This window comes from Anser brachyrhynchus (assembly GCF_964034855.1).
Source record: "Anser brachyrhynchus genome assembly, chromosome: 20".
Classification (NCBI taxonomy): Eukaryota; Metazoa; Chordata; class Aves; order Anseriformes; family Anatidae; genus Anser; species Anser brachyrhynchus.
In genome coordinates this window covers 2,549,088-2,569,358 of record NC_137713.1, presented here as the reverse complement: position 1 = coordinate 2,569,358, position 20,271 = coordinate 2,549,088, and the positions used below count along the sequence as shown (strand labels likewise).

Below are 20,271 nucleotides of genomic sequence, written 5' to 3'. Positions count from 1 at the left end.
GTTTTCTTCACGTACGCTTCCCTCTTAATAAAGTAAGCTGTAGCATTTACTATGGTTAAGTATTGGCAATGTTTCCCGACTAAAGGCTTGTGATGTGAAAACACAGCTTGTTAAAATTCCAAAACACTTCATTCCAGGAGGGAACTATTCCTACACCGTAGGAAAAGGGAAGTATTATCCTCTTTGATCAATAAAATGAGTAGAACGAGAACCTGTTTTATCTCTAAGAAAAATCATACGTGGAAATTTATCACAAGGAAAAAATACATTTAAGCCCCACTTAAAATAATAAAATATATCTCTTAGAGAAAGTTTCAGACTTTTCTGTATAAGAGGAATAATGGTTTCTATAATTTAATAGGTGCTAAATTTGGTGAGGAGTGCCAGCAAATCCATTTCACATAATGATATTTTATCTCCCTTGAAATGGTCATTTTCATGAATGCCTTTTTATTGGTTCCCTTGTCCCATGAAGTGTTCAGGGTGGTGCTGCTAATCCCTCAAAAGCTGAGCATATATAGAGGTAGGGGTGACTAGAGTACCCGATTAATAATGGTGACAAAAAATGGGCAGGAACTGCATGACAGTTAAATGTGCTCCCTATAAATAAAGAGCATTTCTACTTTGACCCTAGGGCTGTGGCTTTTTAGCACTTGCTTTTGTAGGAGCTAAGGTGGTCACAACTATTAAAAACTAGAGATGACCCTTAGTCATCTCTAAAAAGGAAAAAAAAAATAGGGGCGTGTATATGTGTAACGAAGAAGATCTCACTGGAAGTTTGGGCTAGAAAAAAACTGAAATTGCCCTTAAAAGAGGGATCTTGTTTACATAGTTCAGGACAATCTTTGTTCCTTGGTAAAAGAACTGATTTATTCTCTTAGGTACCTAATTGCAAATTCGTAGAGCCAGATCTTTTCCTCGTGGAGCTCTGCTGAGATAGACTAGAACATTAGTTATGAAGCTGCAGAAATTTTCAGAGCCCTCACAGTGTGCATTGTATATAAACTAAAACTCATGGTTGTGGTTTCATTCTGGTTGGTACTTTATGCTGACTAGAATCAGTAATCACAGTCTGTGACCACTGTCACAAAAAATAAACTGAGTTTCAGGAAAGGGAATAGAGAATTTTGTCTTGGTTGGGAAAAACAAGCAAAAAGTTTCAAGAAAATCAGAATAAAAGGGAAAGAAATGGAAAATATACAAGGGTAGGTATTCAAGAGGTAACGTATTATATGATATTGTAGTGTAAAACCTACATTTATTATGAAATGGCCAGTGACATTCACAATCAGCACAAGGTTTTTGCTGCCTTCCCTCTTATGTGCCATATACTTGTAGAATATAAATTGTCTGAGTTTTGCCACCCTTAAAATTCTCCCATTTTAAGAGGCTGGTTGTCTTCCTGAGAGCTCCTGCAGCCCTGCCTGTGTGGAGGTAAAAGGATGTGCCAACATTTGGTCCTGAAACTGCAAGAGCAGAATGAAGCAATGAGCAGAAGAAGTGACAAGACAATCAGTGGTGGGAAATAAAGGGAAGACTGTGAAAAAGGTTATAATAAATAACAAGGAATGTTGCATGGGCCAAAGGAATAATAGATCAGCAATGGAAAGACTCTAAAAGCTGCTGAGGGTTATTTATTGATAGACATTGTGTAAAAAAAAAAAAATCACTGACAGTTTTGCCTTCATTGTCACAAAGGCAGATGGCAGGGCAGATGCCAGCATGAAAGATAAATTTCCTTTTGCATAAAGAAGAAATATTGAAGGAAACTGAGCAGAGGTGATGAAGAAATTAGAGCACTGAAAGACCCTGAAAGCATGTGGTCCATGTCAGCCCCCTTTCAAGATTTTCAGCAGAGTCAGCAAAAAGCAGGAAAACTGTTGCAGGAAATGGGAACCTCTTTGAAGACCAGTAATGGAGAGGTTCCTGCAAATGGCAAGTCCAGAGGTCTAAGGAAGCTGTCCAGGAACTAAAGGTGTACAGAGGAAAGTACCTTTCATGGCTGGGAGGCCAATGTGTGTCTTAATCTGGGGTTGCAGTAGAGAAATACTTCGGAGAAGTTATGAGTTCAATTAAGGAAAACCATCAAAGATTCAAAAATTGGAAGCTGTGCCAATAAAAGGAGAAGGAAACCGACAGAGGCTTTCTGAGGAGTTCGTGCAAATCATAAGCCAGGAAGAGCCAAAAGATATAACTTCTGCAGTGGCAGGAAAAGTTGGATGTAACACAGTACAGACGTGTAATCTGGAGTAAAAGTGCAAATGTGGGACATGCAAGTGCCTGGTTGAGCTCTGAGCTCCTGGGTACTTGTGAGGATGCATTGGTTTCTGTGGTGCTGGGTGTGAGCTGGGAGATGGTGCGATGCTGGAGGATCTGCAGGACACAAGATAAAGTGATTACGGAGGTGAATTTAACTGAAGGAAGCACAGTTCACACACAAGAGGAAGGGAACAAATGCTGCAAGGATTTGAGGGCCCCTAGCCTGACTGGGGAACCAGTGAGTGTGAGTCCAGCCCCAGCACTGGCCAGGCAATATTCTGTGTTTCTGCAACAAGATTCAATTAACGATGTTTGATTCACACATTCTAATTAATTAAAGCTCCGAGCATCCCTGTAGTAGGTGAGTGCAGTCTAGGTGGTTACCGCCAGACATGGTGAATCCGACTTGCCAGTGGTTAAAAGCAGGAGGAAATTGACACTTGGGCGAGTGGCTGCCGGAGGGGTGCTGGCCCAGGGGGATGTGTGGCCCATCCTCTGAGCTCAGTGGGCTTCTGGGCAGAGTTTAGGGGCATAAATAAAGGGGAAAGGGAACCAAAAGGAAATTTTTTGGGTTTTGATATTTTTTCCCCTCCCAGTACAGTTCCACAGTAAGGCTTCTACTGCCCGTGAGAGGGTGCACCTCGACCTCCTCAGGCCACGCTGGTGAGGAGACAGCTGCCTCCAGCTGTGTTGTTCGGTAGACACCCTCACCCCCATCTCCAGGACTGATTAATTTGTGCCTCAGATGGATGGAAACAAGGAAAAGAAGAAGAAACAGGTCCCCTTGGAAGCCAGCGGGAGGGCTGCCTCCCTCCCAGCCGGGGCAGCACCCACAGCGGGAGAGCCTAACCCGGGCCGAAGCCTCCTCAGGTAAGGCCTCGGGCAGAGTGAGCGTTTTGGGGGGGTTTCGCTCTGTTTGTGTCGGGAATTGGGGCCCCGTGAGGCGGTGAGGGAGCACAAGGGCAGAGACCCGCGGGGGCATCGCGGCTGAAGCAAGCCGCAGGCTGCCGGGGCGGCCTCGGCCCCTCAGCTCCCGCTCACCGCCAAGAAAGCCCCGGCAGCGCCTCAGCCCAGCCGGCCCGCTTGTGGTTGAGCCGCTGCCTGCCGTCCGCCACTAGAGGCTGCTCCACACCTCATTAAATAAACACACAAACAACAATTAACGAAGCAGCCCGACGGCGGGGGCAGCGCGGCCCTGCCGCCCTGGTGGCCGGGGGGAAGGAGGCGTCCGACACCGGGGTGAGGGTCCTCGCCTCGAAACGGCCCCAGGCCCAGGGCACCCCGACAGGGAGGTGTCGACCCCTCACATGTTCCACAAAGCTGCACAAATGTCTATAAAAACTCACACCCCCAAGTAAATATGGCTAGAGGTTCTGCGCTGGGAGCCCGGCAGTCCCTGGTGGCTTTGTGAGGCAGAAGTCTTGCAAGAAATTCATCTGCACAGGTGCCCCGGCTTCCTTGCAAATACCTGCTATCAACACAGAGGTTTGCAAGAGATTTTATCTGCGAGTTGAATTCCTTTGTCTCAGAGGAACTGGAGCGTTTGTTGTTGATCAGGCAGCACCCCTGAAATTCATTCCCTCTTCACTTTGGTTTGAAAAAAAAAAGAAAAGACAACCCACAAACAAAACCAGAGATGATACATTCATGTAAATAGCAGCCCTAGCGCTGTAGCTATCGCTTTGCCAGGCTGAATGCTATCAGAAAGTGTTGGTGTGCTCTTGTAACTTACACCACAAAAGCTGCGGTTGTTATTAATCTCAGTTCTGCTGTGAGCTGCCGCTTTCACAAAACAATATATAACTTCATTCAAGCATGCTATTGTTGTTGTCTGCCTGGCACTTTAGGCTGCTGTGTGAGGGAACGTTTTATAGGCTCAACATTTACAGTAAGTAAATATCAGCATTTTCACTAGGCTCCTTCATTCTCTCCCCAAAGCTCAGACTTGATTTCCGTTCCCCCCTTCCTCTTTTGCCACCAACTTGATCTTATTAGTCTGCAAAATTATACCCTTGTCATAAATCTGGCATTCTGCACCAAGGAGAGCCCATAGCGGCTATGCTCACATTTTCATTTTCTATTTTTAATCAGTGACGGTCCTTTTGTTTAAAAAAAATATGATAATTATCCTTTTTTTTTTTTTTTTTTAGCACTGCTCTGAAAGAATAAAGCTTGAAAGTCTTATACGTTTCCTGGAAAAGCCAGTTGCTGTGTATGCTATTATTTAAAAACAACTACAGCAATGGACAGACCAGACTATATAAGGGATTACTCTCACTTTAATTCCCATATTCAGTGGCCCACACTATCTCTTGTTTAGCCTCTCTGTGCTGCTGAGAGTTAGGGAAATGCTGGCATCCTGTTTTTGCAGAAAGGCAGGGAGGCACAGCTGCATCCACACTAAATGGCTCAGGGCTTGAGGTTGCCTCTTGCCACCAATTTCTGCTCTAAGCACTCTGCTTCCGTGCTGGGGAGATGCTGACCCCAGTTTCCAGACAGATTTTCTGCCAGGGAAGCTCACATAGAAGGTGGGCCTCGCTTGCCTGTTACCTCTGCAAGCACTTCACACAATAAACACTGCTTTGCAAATTCAGCGCCACAAACAAGTGAGGGTGATAGAGATGTAGCTTGGAGGCTTCAGGCTTTACTTGCAAACAGCATTTCTCGTAGGTAGGTGTGGTTGTTATCTTCGTGGGTAGCTAGGAGGGGACTAGAGTCACGGATACATTGAGCAGTCGTCTTTGACTTTGAGGGGGGGAAAAAAAGAGAACTGACATACCAAATGTGAAAAGTCAAAAGGCAGCCATTCAGTTAGGGAGACTACAGAGGGAACATTGCCTGGACCTGCAGAGGAAAGAGGATTTTCAGAGGAAAAAAGAAGGCACTGTTAGCTTCCTTGTCTGTTCTAGGCAGCGCTAGTGGTAGGCAGCATTGCTGCTCTGCCTTTTAGTAATTTTATGGACCTGATATTTTAAGGCACCAAAGGGAACGATGATGTTCATTCGACATGTGAGATTATAAAATGGTGAAGTGTTTGTTTGCATGGCCTGGGTTGGTAATGTCTACTTTAGAGAGCTTGTTGTTTTATTACCAGCTTTCTGGTGGAGAATAGTGGAAAGAGTGAAATAGGAGAATTATTATCGTTTATTTTGTTGCAGTTAGGTTTTTATGAAGATAGGTATACAGATGGATATATAGATATGCACGAGCAACTGCAAATGTAAGATGAAAATCTGGGATTTGCATGACAAAGCTGAATTCCTGCCAGACTTCGAGTCCTTTCCTAGGACTATATTTGTTTGCTGAAGAACATCAGTGGTTTGCTTTAATGGAGTATAAAAGGTGGTACAAAAAAGTAGTGGCAGAGATGAGTAGATGGACCATATAGGCAATGCGAGTTCTCTTTCACCATTTCAGCACTGCAGTCATTGTGTGCCAGTTGGATTTTTTTACACCTGTGAAGGGGTTTGTAGATACTCGGGCATTTGGGAATGGAAGTCTTCCAGGCTGGGTTATGTGGTAGTAGCAACGTGTACATATATATATATATATTTGCAGCCATATAGGCATCACTCCTTACCTTCTTACCCTGGATGCTGTTTCTGTGTTGTGAAATATTCCCCTTGTTTTCCTTTTCTCTTTTCTGGAAAGACTTCCAGTAGCATTTGCCATGTTTATAGCTTTTTATGGGACTTGCAACTCTGGAGTTTCATTGCCGCTCCATAATCAATGTTAATTCTCCCCATTTTATAATTTTAAAAATGTACATGCTCTCTTCTTACCAACTCTGTAAAATGCCATTAGTGTGTCTTGGGATTATCATATTTTGTTTACAGATGCCTTGCTATTGTAAGCCTCTGTCTTTCTATGGTACAGTTACTAGAAAATGGATTAAAATTAAATGAACATATTGCTTTGTTTGTTTGTTTTTAATGAAAGCTGTTTTTTCCAATTAGCTCCCTATTTGATCAAAGATTGCATCTGAGTTAATTGTGTGTTTTTGCCCAGTTTATGAATCTTTCTGTGAGATAACATAAAAGATAATGGGTCAAATTTTGTTTACATTGCAACCTGTGTGAACTCCATGGTAAAGCGCACACATATCTGTTTCCCAGGGCTAAAGCAGTGCATGGAGATATGCCTGTGAACTAAATTAATTGCACAACAGTAGGCATGCAGCTATTTGATGTTGGCATGCCTCACTTTTTCAGGAGAATTTGTATGCCCAGCTCCAACTGACATTCAGTCTTTGAGTCACCTACTGGATGAATCTTATAGCCTTTGCTAGAGGCAAGAGATTGTCCAAAAGTCGCCCGTGTTAGCTGTTTTTATCCCTAGTGCCACGTGCGTAATGGAGAAGCTCTGCTTTGAACTGGCTCAGTTTGACAAATCTCACAGCCATCTTTCAAATGCTGTTGTACCTTGTTTTGTTTTGCAGTGCTGTGCCAGACTTCGGACTGTCCCTCTTCCAACCGCGTTCATTTCTTCCATCCTGGGCTCCTTTCTCACCACACAGCTCTGAAAAGGTGAGAACACTTTGAGAGGCATGGCTGAGACCAGCATTGCCCACAATGCTCAGCACTGCCAAAAGTAGTCATGGACCTGCCTGTGATATCCCCCCATGGCCGTTGTTACCAGGACCAGTCTCCAGCTGCTGTGTCTTTTAGGGACCATCGCTGCCTGTTGGTGTGATGGCTGTCTTGAACAGGTATTGTCCGAACTTTGGAGTTTTATACTCTTCTGTTTTATGACTTTAAAATCAGTCTTTCCATCAATAACTTTGTAGATATTACTCAAGCCTGGTGATCGTTGCTGGAGGAGCCCACCTATGTTGGGATAGACATAGCCACAGAGAAATTGGTACAGAGGTTTGATGACCTGCGTTAAGCAGAAAAGAGAGATCACTGCAGCAATTGTATTTGAGGCATGCTGTCAGTAACCAGCTTCCTGATCACTTGTGTGACAATATCACAATGAAGTTAGTAGAAATCAGTCCTTTTTGGCTGCTTATCAGAGGACGGTACTCTGTTTTCCCCATTAAACGCGTGGTTGGGAACTCCAATATCTGCAGATGACCTGAAATATATAAGCCCTTTATCATATATATTGCATTTAACACTGCTTTTCTTGCTTTAAGTAAAATGTTCCCAAGCTACTGGCCGATATTTCAGTGTTACTACTCTTTTGGCTCTCTGGTGATAATAATGTACACATTTTATGATACTGGTGTTTGTGGTGCTGTGACAGCGCTGAGTGACACATTCTGTTGGGTTTGTGTGGCTGTTGTGAAAATCAGATTCTATTAATTTGGTTAGCAACATTCAAATTGATTATTGTCCATGAAAATGATAATTGGAAAATCAGTTATCGATTAACATGAGACTAGGATTCCATACGTCTCAGCATAGCTGCAACTTTTTTGAAAAAAATCATTTTTGGTGACTCCTGACGTTTTAACTAAGAGGAATGTTCTCTCTGTTTAATGCACTTTTTCCAGGGTGAATCCTGAACCACCTTCTGTCACAGGCTACAGATACTAGTCTGGATAGTAAATATGAAATCTGTGTTGATCTCTGCACTGCCGACACCTATTCCTTCATTTCTTCTTTGTGCTTTTGCTACCTAGACATGGTATCTGACTCCTTGCAGCTTACCTCCTGGCCTAATGATAGGTAACAACAGAACAATTCATCCAGGAACAACTTGTTCTCTACCTGCTTGGATGGGGAGGTAGGAAAATGTTCCTAACTCTGAATGGAATGAAGCACTGCTCTACTGCCACTGCCAGCCAAATAAATACAAAAAAAAAATAAAAAAATTGCTATATTCTTATGTTTACTATTAAAAGCAAATGTAATACATACTTTTTTATAATTACTATTGCACTTACACTAAGGGACCTTAGCTGTAGACTTATTCATACTTATGTAGGGGCTGCAAAAAAACATAGTTAAAAGGAAGTTGTCTCTGTGATGAACCCAATCTGTTACTTGAATATGAGTGGAGCCTCTGTAATTCTGATTGCAGACAATCCCAAGTAATTCGTTGACAACAACGTTGTTGTTCCAAATTGGTACTACAATAGCAGAAATGAATCTGACCCAAAGCATCTCTCTAGCATGTTTCCTTATCAAATTATTATGTTTTGTTTCCATTCCTTCCACGGAGTGCTTTTGCTGCTGTGTCTTGCAGCACTCTGCAGGGACGCCATGAGGGTATTTTGCAGAGACAATGTCTAGCTTTGCTTTCATTTCTCTTAGGAGAGAGCTCCTATGATGCCTTTTTGGCCTATATTTCATATTGTTTGTGTGTATAACAGGATCGGATGATTGAAACCTACTACCTGGGATCTGAAATGAATTGTTTGCTTTCTCATGAAACGTTACGCTTCTGCAATTCCTTCCCCTTTGCACACATATACATATGCGTGCATTCACACAGACACACTGGGGCTTCATCATACGGCAAATTGCTTATACACATGTAAGCAAATATCTTCTCAAATCATCTCTTATCACCAAGTGGGGTGTGGTGCTTGTTGTTCAAGGGGTTGAGGTTGCCTTTCAATCTGCCAGGGCCAGCCTGACACCAAAAATAAACAGCATAAGCCTGGAACGGTTGTCACAAGGGGCAGAGAGAACTTGTCAGGCAGGAGTGTGTGAGCCGGCAAGATGATAATGTGGCATGACACTTCTGAAATGAGACACCGGTTGCCATGGTGAGGAGTCAGGAGGGACTATCTCTCCAGAGGCTGAAATAAAACATGCTTTAAATGATGTTTGATTAGAATTTAGATCATGTAACTGAGTGGCTGGACCCTTTTTTTTTTTTTTTTTTTTTTCCCTTTTTCTTCCCCCCTCCCTTTACTTGTTGTCGTTGTCGTCTTTGGCTGCTGGCAGAGTTCACTTTGGGAAGAAAGGGCTCTGGGTCCGGAGCAGCCCCGGCTGTCACCCCCCTCGCTCCACCACTTCCAGCGTGCTGAGAGGTTACTTAGTTCCATGCCCAGTCAATTATGCTCCTTGCTAACTCTGCTTGCATTTTCCACTTGAGTCCATCATAGTTTAAACCAGTTAAAAATGATTCCCTCTGTTCTGAAAAACAGTTAATCAATAACACCCTGAGAATATTTCTTGTCTTCGTTTGCTTTCCCTGACTGGTCTACTCCAGGTATCCGTCATCTTGTTAATATATATTTAAAATACAGTCCATGAAGTCTCAAGCACAATATCCTTGGACTCTTCATATTAAAAGAGGGTGTTAGTGTGTGTGTATGTGCCAGTCTAAGTGGTAAAAGGAGCCCGAAACAAGAAACATTTGAGAGAATAATGCAAAACAATCGTCCTTGTGGCCTTGTAAACGGAATGGGATTTTAAAAAGTAATTATAGCTTTCTTTGCAGTTTAATACAGCACAGTACTAAATGTATTTTTCATGTATTTCCCAATAGAAAAGAGTTGGTGGTGGGGTACAGAACTTTCTAACTGTGTGGTGCCTGTTGGTGTATCCAGCCTTTTAAAAACCTTGAAGCAGGCATCCGATACGTGGGTAAGTCTGTTGGAAAGTAATAGTCAGACAATTCCTGTGTTGCCGGGATGTGGACAAAAGCACTCTGCAAAGAAGGACAAATGCACCATGTTCTGTTAATTTCAAGATCATCTGAAGGCCAGCTATTTCTTGATGTAAATCCACTAGCTTTGCTGGTGCTAACGCACACAGAGTACCAGGACCGAAATTTTTTTAGGTGCCATCTCTACTCATTTGTAAGTGGAAGGTACCAAAATACAAGGGTTTTTTTTTTTTTTGGTTGCTGGAGTGAACTGAGTTTGATGACTCTCTGTTGGGAGCCATTGTTAAGTCCACAACGGACAAGTCAATGTAGAAGCAGGTGCCAATTTTTTTCACAAAAGGCAGAAATTCAAACAATCACAGCCACACTACCATAGCACGCACTAGGTGGAGATACTTTGCGCACTGGTAAAATTCCTATGCAACTGTGAATGGAGGTGTATGTAGCTAATAATGATATTCTTATATACACAGTGCAAATGAGCTTCCCCTTTATCAGCACATTTAAATTGTGGTCATTTGCTTTGGTAATTGAAATAGTTACACCAGGCCCAAGAACGTGTGACTACAAGTACGCTTTTCTCGGCTATTAAAATCTCTATGCAAGATCATGCTGATTAGAGTCTCTATTGTGTGTATTTGGAAGAAAAAAAAAAACGACTACATAGTGGCTATGCATGAGATGAAGTATATTCTAGGAGTCACACGATGCCCTGTAATTTATGAGAGACAAAGAGGTACATTAGATATTGTTAGAATACATAATAATCCTCTGGCAATAATTTATTCGGCTTGCAAGGTTAGGATCTCCATAATTCTTGGTTGCACTCTAATGAAGACTGCTGATACTTATTATATATTTTTGTGTACATTAGAGGTACCTGTGAATATATGGATACTGTACTTGCCTCCTGCTACCCCACTACTCATGGAGCTGCCAGTGGGACTATATTGTGTGGGCCATTTGTCTAAATAGTCTGGGGAAGTGCATGAGCTGTATTGGCTTCTTGTCAGGGGTTCTCTTTAACTTTGTGCCCATAAAATCATCTTCTGCAGATTTAGCCTGCTTTTCTCTTGCTATTAGGTCACCCCTGGCTTGGGGTTGACACAAGCATCATCAGGAAGTCATGATCTTCTGCAGAACATGCTGTTCATCTGCAAATCCAGACAAAACAGATAGACGTTCCCCCAGAAGTTTTAAGCTTGGCACGCAAACTTGATTAATTTGTTGGTGTGATGGCGTGGGGTGGCCTGGACTGAGGGGGGAAAAAGAGAGGAAGAGAAGAAATCAAAACTTTTATTCACCCCCAAATTCAGTGACTTTCCATAAAACTTTTGCTTCAAAATCAGTTTATGATTCCACCCATAAAGTCATTTGCAAGTGATTTATTACCATCTGACAGCTCACTCCAGGAATTTTGGTGACACTCCATGGGTCCTTTGAGCTTTATGTTCAAATTTAATGGTGAGCACTGCAGCCAGATGGATGAAGAATATCCATTTCTTCACCACTGTTCTTGTATTGGCCTCGGGGATTAGAAAAGTAGGTCTTTTATTTAGTTACACTGTCAGCAGCAATTTTGATGTGAATTCAGTTGCTCAGTTTGGAGTTCAAATGTTCCAGTCTGAATACAGCAGCATGGGGCTGTAAAGCATCTTGAAAACTGCTCTGCTGCTTGCCCCGTGTCTGCACAGAAAGCTGCCCAGGGCCTGTGATGGGCATTGGGTCTGAGTAGCAAGAGCGAGGTGGACGTAAAACCATGGGAGAAAGGGAGAGTCATTTTTGAAAGGCAGCAAGATGAACTGAGAGTGCCTGGGTGAGAACCTCACAGAAGGCAGCACACGTCTTTGGACAGCACGCTTCCTTCTGTGGAGGAACAGCACGGGATAGGTGGTGGGAAGAAGTAGGCAACAGTATTAGATGGAGCAATGGGACATATCATCTGCTGCGTCTTGGCCAAGAGTAAAAATTCTTTGTTCCTATAGTCCAGAAGGGAGAAAAATGTTCACATGCATAATGCAATGGAAATAAATAGGGAGAGGGAACCTGAGGTGAGGAGCTTGATGCTACGAGAGCTGGGTGAATAGGGGCAGTGATGACAACATTGGACTAATGAAAAACTGTTTTGAATGGGGAAGCCTCAGTCTATCGCCCTGTTTATGGGTGGGTTTCTTCAGTTAGGGGCTTGACTTTTGGCAGCCTCATTTTAAAACCAAGATATTTTTCTGCTTAGCTCATTCCGATATGTGTTCACACGTAAGAATCAGTGGTAAGGACGGGGTTAAAAATATTTATCTATAGGGCTTTTTGTGCATATTAATTAGGTGTTGCTCTATTTTATCGCTATAGTGCACTTTGTACAGCAGTTTTAAAAACGCTTTAAGTAATGTTTGCTATGCATCCTGCAGTCTAATCTACCACATAATTTAGGTTATTCATGCCATGGAATTTACTTAACACTGACGTAGAAATTAGCCCTAAAGTGCTGGAAGATCCCCGGGCTGCTGATTATGGTTGCCCGATAAGAGCATAGGCCTACAATGATTTTATACATTGTTTTCATCTAATAGTTTATCTGTTTTTGAAGGCAGTCAGCATTTTGATCATATAGGCACACATTATGATCCTCACCACCAATACAGAGTCAAGAGAAAAGCCACCCTTGCAGGCTGTTTGGTATGCAGGACTACAATACTAAACATCAGATCCTGTAGCAATACTGTGTCTCTGGCCCCGAGTCAGTCAGGATCACACACCACAGCAGTGGCACTACTTAAATAGCTAAAGTTGGTTCATTGCCCTTCCTCATTTGGGCCTCTAATAGCTGTGGAGTTCAGCGAAATGGCTTTGTCAGTACGGAGGCCGGTGTGCCTCTAACCTGGTGCCAAGCTGGTGCTGAAGACAAAGCCCTCTTTGACCATGGTGCTGAAGGCAGAGACAAGCTGCAGTCATTCACAATCCTTCTGCAGCGCTGGAGGGGGCAGGTGCTTAGTGTGGAAGTGTTTGCAGATGTAGGGACCATGAAGACGTCTCTCTGGATTTCAGCAAGGCCAGGATTTCACGCTTGGTCCAGAGCAAGGTGATCAGCCTTTTCTGCTCGGCTGTTTGGGTGACAAGAGCCTGGTCTCAGGTGATGTAAGTCACCATGGCTTCTCTGAAGTTATGTTAGTTCAATCCATCTGTAGATCTGATTCTCTCATTTCAGCCAATTATTATTATTATTATTATTATTATTATTATTATAATCCATAGGGAAGTTACTACAGAACTATAAATCTCAACAGATTGTCTCTTTGAGAGTGCTTGATTTCTGCATATGGCTGTCTAGAATTTACTCTGCCTATTTTGAACCTGAATGCATCTAATCAGCTTCTGGTTACAGGATAATTAACAAAAAAAGCAAAGAGGAAATCATCCAGAAATTATTAAACAGCTTCTTCAAGTACCTTCTGTGGAAACTGTTTTTTTTTTTCCCTTGAACCTTGTATTAAAACCTACAAGATTACTCCATGGGGAATTTTGCAAGTTTTCATTTTCCCACCATATTTCCAAACCATTGTCGTCCCTTCATGTATGCTTTTCCTTTGGCCAAAGCACATACAGCTTCGCCACAACATTTGCATGTGCTGTTGTAGCACAAAGCTCTTCTGATCCCACATCAGGTGTCAAATCTTTAATATGATTTCCTACATGTTTGACTAATCAATGAAGAACATCATCATGAAAGATAATTTTACCCTCTGGCACTTCAGGGACAGGATAATGAGGCCTGGTGTTTTCCATTTTTTATTCCTCCACAAGAATCTACATTTTTTAGTCCCAGCTAATTGATTTAAGTTCATGGAGGAAGGTTTTTTTCCCTTTCCCTTCCAGTATCTTGGATATTAATGGATTCTAGTGAGCTAGCAGAGCTGTGTGATCAGTATGTTTAGAGATTCAATACACTGCTGTTCTGACCTTTCGGAAGCCAGGGGAAAAGCATTAGGCCCAGCATGTTGATCCCACATGAACACTGGAATCTCAGGCAGGTTGGAGCTTCTTGAACTGGCTGGAGGTGTGTGGGCTTTCTGCAGCAAGGGAGGTTCGTTCTCAAATCCTTTGCCAAGCAGGAGGGAGTGTAGTCTCGTGACCCAGTAAGAAGTGGGGAGATAAATGACCTTGCTTAGGAAATGGTGGAAGGCGGACGGGTGGAAGCTACTTACAGAGGAGCTCAGGCAGCCAAGCATTGCTCTGAAAACCCTGGTCAGAAAGCATGGCACAGCAGGGTGTGAGTGCTGAACCATGGACACAGGCCAGATCTCTGAGCTCCTGCTCCCCTGATTTCATCGGAGAATCATTGCCCTGTTCCTTCTCAGCAGGCCATGAAGCTGCTGGCTTTGGAGGAGAGCTGGGCAGGCTCCTCACCGATCATCTGTGGGGCTGACGGAGTGGGACATAGCCCTTTTCCAGCAGTAGCTGAACTCCATATCAGCAAAAATACGTTTGTCTAGATATCCTTTCCTGAATTTGTGTGAACTAACAAGTACAAAACCGTTTCATTTAGCGAGGAGCCACTGATAGCGTTTATCAGCTAAACTCTAGTCTGTGAGGTATCCTCTCTTCTCACGTCCTTGGCAGGTGAGGTCCAAATTTCTTTCTGAATGAGTGAGCAAGAGATGGAGAGGACGGAGCTTCAGGACAGCCAGTTCGGAGGCTGCTGGCGTCTTCAGGTGAGCAATCTCCGTCCAGCCCCTCCTTCACCCTGCTGCCCAGGCAGGGGCAGGTTGTGTGCGTGCTGCCTGGCCGGGGTGTCCAGCATTCCTGCCTCGCCTGGGCGACCGAATGAGTGGCTTCAAAGGCTGTTTCCCACTTGGCAGTGATGTGACAACGAAGCTCCTGGTGCAAAATATGGACGTTTCCTGGTCACTGATATATATTCTTGGCCACTGATCCCGTAGGTCCACTTGATGAGACCTGAGAAGGAGTATGTTCCCACTGCAGCATGTACCTGAGGCTCTAAAAAGTGTTAGACTTATTTTTATGAATAATTTGTGTATTTCTTCTGTATTTTACCACCATTAACTAGAGTTATTTTTGTATTATGATTTTATTTTAAGGATGGCAGCAGCCTATGACAGATTTGTTTAGGGTTGGCCCTATTCATAAATTAAGCAGCAGATAAAATTTAATTTTTCTTATAAGAAAAGCCTATAGCTCCTTAAATTGCTCATTTAACATCACTGAAAAGTAATACTCCACTTTAGAATGGACATCGTATTAACTTTAAAAGGCCTATTTAAAGTGACGGTTGTCAGTGAGTGAAAGCCAGATATGGTAATTTCGAGTTACAAATCAGAGTGAGGAAACTGTGGAATGGACAACCTTGTTAACACAAGCGCGACGGAGGAAGCACCGGGGTCAGAGTGCCAGCACGGAAAGGAATAAAGACACAGCACCAAAAATATGTCCTATAATTAGGGCAGCTGTAAGAGTCAAGGTTGAAGATTCTTCACCATGACATGTCTGATATAGAAAAAGTGATAGCCAAGAGTAATCACTTAGAGGCACCGAGCCTTAAAGGAGCAGCACGGCTCGTCCCCTGGCAGGGCAGGGAAACCTGGAAGACAAAGGACGGAGGGGCCCGGGGTGGCTCTGGAGCAGGGTGCGTGGGGAAGGGTAGGGAGGAGCCGGGAATTTCAAGGGTCAGCACTCAAAGGGACCGCAGACGAGAGAAGAGATCACTTATCAGAGAGGTTTTCTGATCACGGTGTGGAACGGTGGTATCGCAGGGGGCAGGGGGGTTCCGCTGGGTGCCGGTGGGGGTACCCTGGGCTTCGGTGGAGTGGGTGGCAGCGGTGAACCCCTGGGGACACCGAGGGAGGAAGGTGGCAGGAGGAAGCTGAATCTGTGCACGTGTCCGTGGACAGACACAGACATGCGTGGGTACGCGGGGCGGCGGGAGAAGCTGGGCAGGATTTGGTGGGCACACAACTGCACAGACGTTCAGAGGGCGCAGGAAGGAGCCTCCAAGCAGCAAGCAGGCCGCAGGCGCACCTCCTGTTGGACGAGCAGCAGACGGGGGATGCAGGGTTGCTTCCCCCATGGCCTTCCCCAGGGCTGGGTGTTCACAGAGGGGAGGGACAGAAGGTGCCTGGGGCCTGGCTCGGACTCTCGAGGTCAGCCTGCAGGGATTTGCAGGAGCAAACGGGATGGAGCCAGCCTGCAGCACGCTCCACGCCTCCTGTGGGAGCCTGCGTGACTGGGGTGTGTGTGAAGGAAAGGTTTTGGGAGCCTTCCTCGGCATCCTGGTGGGGCTGAGTGGGGGGAGCTGGCGTGACTTCGCCTGGGGCGGGTGGGTGGCCACTGCCCAGAGGAAGATCCCTTGCCAGCTGGGTCACAGTGGGGCAAGGAGACGTTTCTGTTAGTGGAGGACACCTCCTCAGGTGATTCCGGCTTCCTGGGAGTCCTTTGGGATCTGCAGAAACCCGCCAGGCTTTCTGCCTCCTCTGTGCCACTGGGCAATGGTTGCAGGGGGAGCCCGCACGTCTGCTGCCTGTCCTCGGGGATTGATCCGGCCCCGCCAGCTGGTGCGGAGTGACACGAGCACACGCTTTTCTCCCGTGCTCCCCGCCTCCTCCATGGGATCCACTTGAAAGGATAAAAGAAATTCAGGCTGAACGAGTGCCGTGCTCCCCACACACTCTTCTTTCTTCCCATTAAAGTGCATTACATGAGAGCTGGTGTAATTTAATGTAACCCATCTCCCTGAGCTCCCCTGTTGTGCATCTGAGAGCTCTTGGGCTGGACCAGGCACCTGTGGTCTCCGGGAGCTGCAGTGCTCCCTCTCCCCCTCCACGTTTCTGTGTAACCCACAACATCTCTCTGGACAAGCCCGTTCCCCGCTTAGGCTGAATGCTTTCTTACGGTATTTAAAGGTTTGTAAGTAATAACCACGAGCCCTTGAGAGAGGGACTGTTTGACCTTGCTTTGGGCTACTGTCTCCCCTCCCATTGCTATCATAATGTAGATTCGGTCGCCTCATATCAATTTTTGCCTACCTGCTTGTAGAGCCAAACCTTTCTTGATGGGCAGGAGAGTCAGCCTGCCTCTTTGGACATCTCCGGTATCCATCGGTAGGTTTGCAGCGTGGGTTTGGAAGGCTGAAGGGAAGCAGCCTTTGCACAACCCCCTGAGCAGCGTCACTGTGGCACTGGACAAGGAGTTTGCTGGCAGATCAAAGGCTGAGTCGTTCAGCTTCCCACGCAGCCCCTTTGTCAGCCAGTTTATTTTGCCTTTGTCTTTGTCGACCTGTACTTGGGGACGCTAATTCGATTTTCCATTGAGAGGTGCGGATATCTATATTATTTTCCTAAAACTCCAGAGAATATTATAAATTTCTTTTTATTGCTTCCAGCCATGTTATTTAAAGTAATTAACCTTAATTTATAAATTTTTATATCAAACTGCCTTTTAACTTTTAGAACTGGCAGGAGAAGTCCATTTCCCAGGGCTCCTAATAGTTCTCCATTTAATCAAAATTCATCCATCAGATTCCAGTGTTAAATCATCTTTTAATTGGGAGTTACATTCTGGTTAATAGTTTTATAATTCGCCGCCTCTAATAGTTTTTACCACAGGGATCTACTCCATTTTTTCTCACTCTATTATTCCTGGTGTTCAGCAGGGACATTTTAAAAACGTTCACTTCCCCTGCCTGTTCTTTGTGATCTCATTAATTCTTGATAGCAAGTTCCCTTTCTCCTCATTACTGGAGCATAACTACCTTTATCACTAGGTGAAACCTTACGCATTTCTACAAGTGCTCTCCTTTTATTTATTTATTTATTTTTGTTTGCCTCTTAAGAAAACAATCTGCCATTTATTTCGGCAAATAAGAATATATGTATTGTGTATGGTCTCTGCATTTGACATTATCGAGGTTTCAGACTGGAGATTTTGGGGGCAAGAACTTTCTCTAGCTTAGTGTTGGCACAGTGGGGCCTTGATATTAGTTAGGTTTTCTACGAGATACTGCCAATCAAAATATGAACTATTAATATTAGTGACGTCAGAGAACAATCCAGGAGTTATAAAGGGAATTGATTGACAGGAATCGCGGATCTTTTTGGAGACTCATTTGCTGTGTGCCCGCACGCCCTTTTCTCATAGCGTGTTCCGTGAACTGCTGCCCCAGCACGGAAGAGCAGAATCAGGCCTCGCCACTTTTGAGCACCAAATGCTGGTTTCCTTGCACGTGAACTCTGCAGTGCAGCACTTGGCTGTCAGACACGCCGCATGCAGATGGCCTCGCTCGATGCAGCTAAGCAGTTAGGGCAGTGCTGCATTAGCTTGGTATCCTCCCAAAACAATAAAAAGAGCCCAAGGAGAAGTAAATAACGTTGTATATGAGGTAGTAAAACCAAGCTTGTCGTTTTTCAAAAAATGCCTAGAATTAGCGTAAAATTAAATTTGAAACCTTAATTCTCCAAGGGCTGATTCTCAATTTGCAGATCCACAAAACCTCTGCAAATTACCCTACCAATCCTACTGACAGTCTTATAGGAATATGTTATATTGACTACCCAAAGTCAGCCTCTGCAAAGAAGAGTGCGTTGTAAAGTGCCATTGGTAAGAGGAAGGAAAGACAGTCTCCCAGGTTTATATTGTAGTCCCTTGAACAGTCCTGTATAATCATTCCATATATAACTTCATGTAGGAAAAATAGGATGGACAAGTGTAAACAGAATTATTATACAATTATAGTGGTCCTCAGAATAACTATAACACTGTCCACAGTAATTTTTATGTCTCCATAAACTACTATCGCTGTGGTATTCTTTTAGCCCTTCTTTCGCCCATGCGGTAATGTGATAACTTTTCCTACCTAAAGTATGCATCAGTGCGGTAATTTGATGTGACAATGATTACAAAATACTCCAGCAGTTTTAATTGACTAGTGTTGAGATCATATCGCCAGGAACAGACAAGATCTTATCTTGTGTATGACTTCCATCCCGCCTGTTACAATATTTATGTTAATAAGGATCACAGACATTAGCCAAGTATAAAGTCCTCAGCTATGGTAACTACATTTAGAAGCAAACAATAATTTCACAGATTGCTGGCCACCCTTTCCTTCTAGCACGGTACTGGTAAATAAATAAATAAAGAGTTAGCTTTTTGCTAGGTACAAAATACATCTAATGAGTTTTTTTGTCTGGAACCTAGATTTCAGGATTTATGTGAAATATTACAGTAATTCAGCAGTTAAAAAGTCCCCAAAGCTTGATACTGTATCTGAAGAAATTACCATAGAAATCTAAACCAGTATTATCCCTCTTGTATGCATAGCAGGCATACTATTACCTCCTCTTTTGTTGCTGCTGCAAACATTTACTTTGAGAGACCTTATTGTCAATGAATTTTTGACAGAGGTCAAAGTATTTCTGAGTGAAATTGAAAGAGGTCTGGGACATGTATCAAACAGCTGACAGCATCAACAATAGTGTGTTTACTCATCCCGCATGCTGGAAAAATTAATTAAAAGTGTTTGTGAGATGTTTTGAGCCTGCAAAAGCCGTATATGCTTTTGGTAATGAGCGTGCTGCTCTTGTCTCATGCTGGAGGAGGCACCGCAGCCAGCAATAGATCTGCTGATGGGAGGTGGTTGAGGTTTCTTTGGTGGGGATATTTAGCAAAACTGTGATTGATTGTAGCGCTGAGTCAGTGTGCAGCTTGGGTGGGAGCCCCCATGTATTTTGTTTCCTGCTGTCAGCAGTGACACGAGTGCCATCCGTGAATCAACCTGTATTATTTTACATCCAAGATTTTTAAAAAGGTCCAACCCTGCAAGTTATCTGACACATCCGTTATTTTGATAATGTTATAAATTCTTCCCATCATTAAAAATCTCATTCTGACAGGAAGTCAGTCATTGAAAAAACATGCAGAAATGCAGCTGATCCAGCGCATCGCTCTGTCATGTGCCCGTTCTGTTAGGACTTCAGGGATCTTAGCACATGCTCAAACGCTATCCTGCAAAGAAATGAAGACCTCAGGACACAGGAATCCAAACACATATAATTGTTCAATTTTTTATTTTTTTAATTTTTTATTTTGACTGATGTACACTTAGGGCTGGGTTCTTGCAGTACTTTACCTCCTCCTACTTTTGGGTCATTTTAATAATGGGAGAGTACTGCGTCCTTTTTGGTACGGATACTGAATCCTCTCAAAGGCTTTACAAACACTTATGAAAAAATGTGCAGGACTTAATGAGATGTAATACCTGTTTTATGGACTTTTTGAACTTTCCTTTGTTGTCATTTTCGAGAAAGCTTTATCCACCTCTATGTATGTGCATGTTTGCAAGTGCAGGAATATAAAAAATAATATCAATCAAAATTAATTTGATTGTTTCAGGGTTATTTCAGCAGAATGTGACTTATTTTTTAAGGAGTCTCATTT

The 20,271-nt window shown here is 43.7% G+C and overlaps 1 long non-coding RNA gene across 2 annotated transcripts; it reads left to right on the top strand.

Moving 5' to 3' along the window:
* Positions 1 to 658: 658 nt before the first annotated feature.
* Positions 659 to 8,662, top strand: LOC308180710. Of its 2 annotated transcripts, XR_013941148.1 has the most exons (4): positions 659 to 3,129; positions 6,698 to 6,967; positions 7,886 to 7,989; positions 8,579 to 8,662. It is a non-coding gene; the product is annotated as an uncharacterized lncRNA (long non-coding RNA). The 2 variants fall into 2 exon arrangements; XR_013941149.1 differs by having other exon boundaries at positions 6,698 to 7,989.
* Positions 8,663 to 20,271: the final 11,609 nt, after the last annotated feature.